The following is a 5,383-nucleotide window of genomic DNA, read 5'->3' on the forward strand; positions in this document are numbered from 1 at the left end:
ACTTTGATCATCACTGATCCTATACTGATAGTAGTTTTGTATAGACACCAGTTATTCGTGCTTTATCTATCATCATTGATCCAGTTTTAATTCTAGTTTTATAATTACACCAGTTACACTTGTTTTACTTTGGTCATCACTGATATTAGTTATGTAAAATACACCAGTTATCCGTGTTTTATTTATTATCATTGATCGTGTACTGATGTTAGACAAAAGTTACTAAAAGTTACTTGCGTCATCACATGCGCAGAATCCAGTTTTAGAGCTACTTCTGTATATTCATTGATTTTATGGTTGTCGTTTGAAAAATATTATTTCTACAAGTCTGAGTGATCAGACACGCAACAATATTTTGTTCTGAGAAATGGGCTAGAACTGGCATTTCTTTGTAAACATATTGGGAATTATGGGTAAAATCGAAACCTGAGACATGTTTTGATTTCTTCTAATTCTATTCTGTGGTTTCTAAAGCATTCTACTGTCAGTTTGCTGTTTTTAACATTGTAGTATTTCACATATCTTTGCCTGGATAAAAACTGCGTTAATTATCTGCTTTCATTAACAATTAAAGCAACACTAAAAGTTATTCATTATAACATTTCACCCATTAAATCTCCCCAAAGCTGTGTCAACTTGCTGTATTGTTAATAATATTAATATGCTACGTGTTCATATAGTATTTAACTATCAGTTATTATAAGTACACCAGTTATAGTGAGCTTGTTATAATATGGTTCAACTGTATATAGTCACGGTAGTCATGGTGTACGTACTGTCTCAATATACCATTTATGCAATAAGATAATCAGCCAGGTGATGCCTGTTACACTTATGTTAAACGTGGTTATTGTAGGAAAGCAAAATTTTGCATTACAAGAAATGCAAACAAATTCAAAATTTGTTTATGTTACATATTTAAATATTCGGATACAGTTTACATGATCGTATTGAAGTCACTATGTAGAAACGTACGATAGTTAAACATTACATTCAACGTGCTCGTATTACTTAACTGAATAATGTAATTTTCACATGAATTGGTAACCATTTTCAGTTTTATAATTGTGAATCTCCTAAATTTCTTTAGTTTTATCTAATTTCGAAGTTTGTGGACAGAGGACCCACAGATCTGGTTTACTGGAGTTTTACATGTTGCTATGATCGCGAACGTTTTGACGAATGGTTCTTCTCTAAGAGGTTACAGTTATTAAATGTCCAATTTATCCTATAAAATGTTTATTTTCAAGCCGTTATTACTAAATTAGCGTCAGTTGCCATCTGTTGGGGGATGGAGAAACTAAAGTTTAATTTAAAGAAATTGGTATTTATATCTATATACGGTCAATATTCAACTGTGTAAACTTAGGTAAAATGATGACCTTTACAATATTATATGTATTTTCTGTCGGTACTTTTTTTAAACTGCTATGCGCAAATCGAAAATACTCTGTTTTAGTTTAGCACATTTGATTTTAACAATGGTTTATCGCTTATTATAAGGAAGAGTAATATACGTGGGAATCTTTTTAAACTTCATTAAACTATAGAAAAATGAAATTAGGAGTAGTGAAATAAGGAAGACATCACCATATGCTTAAGGAAAAGGTGGGTGTAGATAATAATATGCATTTCAAAGAGAAAGTTTGTGTGTGTGTGAATTTCTTTATTTGTTTACAGATACTTGGAGTACTGGCACCGTTGTTCTGTTGAGTTTTAATACTTGTCCAGGTGTTGTAAATGTCGCTAGATCTGATTTCTCTTACTATATAAGTTGATCGGTTTATCATTTTTGATCAGACCATTCGGCTCGAAGTGTCTTTTGTACTAGGGTTGTTTGGTAGGCATCACGTGTTGTGGAATAAGCTTAACCTCGCAGTCATGGAGACGTTCCGTACGGCCATCAGATTCGTTCGGAACTCCACGTACCTAGCCTCATACGTGAACAGTCTAGGCAGGGCCACTTAATTGTTTTAATTACTTTAAATACACTGCACTGCTTTTACATTTTATACATGCAATTATAACTATCACAACCAAATAAATGTTATAATGTAATTTGAGGTTGTGACCTATAGTTAAAGTACGGTTTCATTTGTATTGACTCTGCAAGGATCCGGTTGGTGAAGTAGGGTTCAATTGATAAAGTATAGATTCTGCACGGTTTCATTGATGAACTGAAGGTGAACATGAAGATTATTGGTTTTCATAGCATTCCGATATGATGTCAGCTTGATGGACTGCTATAACACAAACCTGAAATAGACTATGGCTTTCGATATTAGCCTTAAGCATCGTGGGGTGTACATTCTTAATGGAAAACAATCAGAAACACACGGGTCCGGATGGGATTTTTTCAGAGATTACACCAGACATAGTCCATTAGGGGGGAGGGATATTCTTTCAAGTAAGTATCCAAGAAGTATGGCAATAGTTTGGAAATTCGGGAATAATCTTAGGTGGTATGGAAGGATGAAAACGAAAAGTGTTAAAACTAGTAATTAAAAAAAAAAAGAAACAAAGAATAGGGGGGGGGAAGAGAAATAGAAAGGTTTGGGAAAATAAACTGTGTATAGACTATTGGGTTTTGTCGTTGTAGCCGCGCTCCTGTTGTCAACCGTTCAGACACGCTAAAACATTAGGGAATAGTTTTGGCAAGCTTGATTGATGATAGGAAGAAAATCTGTGATTTTTATTTTCTGAAGAATATTTACCCCTGTAGTCCATACACTACAAAACATCGTCTTCGCACCACTGCCATTAATTAGCTGGAAGAAGAAGTGGGTTTAGCCGTCCGTAATTAGCTCCCCTGAATCAGGATAAGTCACTACGTTTACAGAGTGACTAACAGCAATGTACAATACATAAATCAAAGCAGAAAACGTGGCAGAGCTTTTCATGGTGAACCTAATCCGTATTTAAGGCCACTCTCGTCATTTCACGATACATAACTCTAAGATAGTTTCATTTTCCCATGTCAGTGACAGGAGAATCTGTCGATATATCTTAATAGTACGTCACGAAAATGTACAAGTATACACGCTAAAGACTGTCTGTTTTTTTTTTTTGTAGATATTTTACAAGATATTAATAAAGTGGTTTTAGATATACATTGAGGATGTGTTTATTAATAAGATTGTTAAACTTAAATATGTTCTTACTTCAGCGTCTGTTTTTAACAAATTGTAGAAATGGGTACAAGAAATCATACATACAACAACCGTGATAGTTCTATGACATGATTGTATTTAACTTTCTCATGTTACGGTAATTAACTGGGATGTTGTTAACTTTTCAAGGTTTGAAAGCGTTATCAACTTGTAGAGTTGGACTTGTAAAAATCAGTGTTGTGAAACTTTGGAATCATGCAGTAGATTTTGGAATATTTCTCGTCGTGCTATTTATACATAAACCAAAGTATCAAACAACAGTTAAAAGTATTGACACAAGAGGATAATGTTAATGGAAGTAAAGCCTAAGGATACATTGACAGTGACGACAAGTAAGTGGATAATGTTAATGGAAGTAAAGCCTAAGGATACATTGACAGTGACGACAAGTAAGTGGATAATGTTAATGGAAGTAAAGCCTAAGGATACATTGAGAGTGACGACAAGTAAGTGGATAATGTTAATGGAAGTAAAGCCTAAGGATACATTGACAGTAACGACAAGTAAGTGGATAATGTTAATGGAAGTAAAGCCTAAGGATACATTGACAGTGACGGCAAGATCAAAGCCAGCGTATCCACTTATGTGATTGGCCGGAGCAGTGCTTGCAGTCTGCTGGGTTATCTCAACAGCTGTTTAGGCTATTTTGGATAAGTCAACAGTTTTTTTTAGGATAGATTGGATATCTCAACAGGTGTTTAGGTTATTGTTATATTGCAGCAGCCTGCTAGTTAGATCAATTAGGATGTAGAAGTTATTTCTTTAATAATTACATGGACTCTTCTATCTCAAAGCACGTAGCTACTAGATGTACAGTCCAATTTTTGAAAACGACAATTTATGAATTCAGAATTATGCTCCTCTCGTTTAGACGGTAACAAAGACATGGGATTAAAATAATCCTCACTAATTCTTTACGAAGATGACGAGAGGGTTAACGACTAGATGATTGATTTTCATGCAGGAACATATGGTTGGTAAACAGATCCCTTCTGTTATCCATCACACGAAGAATGATAAGCGTATATATTGATAATTTAACTTTCCTGATTTATTGTTTTAAAACAAAATGCTGGCAGCCCACTGTAGGATTGGTTTCAGAACCTGCACTTTAGAATGGTCTTCTTTTAGAAGTTCTGGAAGAAAGAAAGACATAGAAATCATGTACGATTAAAGCTCCATACTCCAGTTTTAATCACTGCTAGTACGATAAGACAATGGAATTATACTGTACACAATTTTCTTGAATGTTAAGTTTCAACTTATATTAGGGTTACTTTTTTATGCTCATAGTAGAAATTCATGATGTGCTTGAAAAGTAACGTTGCCCTCAAGAAGTAACATCGAAATATAAATGTACTCAAATATACTGCTGCAAAGTTAAGTCTGTTTGGCCTTCATTTTAATGTTTCATTTGCCAGTATCTATTCAGAGGCTTCTTAGACCGTCTAATGAACATCTCTGGCTACTTGTTTATGTTGACCACCCGGAAATGACTACTTTACTAACTATCTTTACATTTTCCATACTTCTCAATATATATAATCAATTATTATACTATACTACTTACACTTTGCACTCTTCCTACCGATGTATACAAGGTTTTCCCTAAAGATAGCGCCACAGGTACATCCCGCAATGGCGACGTTACAGTCCAAGTTAATGATTTTGTATGTATGCTAGGTTTGAAAGTGTGATATGTGTAACAAGAGTGAATTTCTGTGGTTTTACCTGTGGGAACCATCAACCACGCATAGTACCTTACAGCGGTACTGACCGTTAGTTCACGGGTACTGTTCATCATGAAACTACGCAGAGTATCTTACAGCGGTACTGACAGTTAGTTCACAGGTACTGTTCATCAGGAAACCACGCAGAGTATCTTACAGTGGTACTGACAGTTAGTCCACAGGTACTGTTCAACATAGGACTGAGAAAAACAACAACTTTGAGTTAACACGTACTGCGTTAACGTATAAAGGACAGAATACTCCAAGTGATCTACGAGTACAATAGATCATGTTTATAGCCCATGTGATAGAGGGCGAAGCTTATAATGAAAGATTACGAATTTTGGCTAGATCTTGGAGGGAAAATCAAGTCTCCGCGTGTAAATTACAATCTCCCGTTATATTCTTAACAACCTTAGCCGGGGGAGATTGTAATTAACACGCGGAGACTTGATTTTGGTTGTTAAGAATATAACTAGCCGG

Source organism: Limulus polyphemus, unplaced genomic scaffold (assembly GCF_000517525.1).
Source record: "Limulus polyphemus unplaced genomic scaffold, Limulus_polyphemus-2.1.2 Scaffold2746, whole genome shotgun sequence".
Classification (NCBI taxonomy): domain Eukaryota; kingdom Metazoa; phylum Arthropoda; class Merostomata; order Xiphosura; family Limulidae; genus Limulus; species Limulus polyphemus.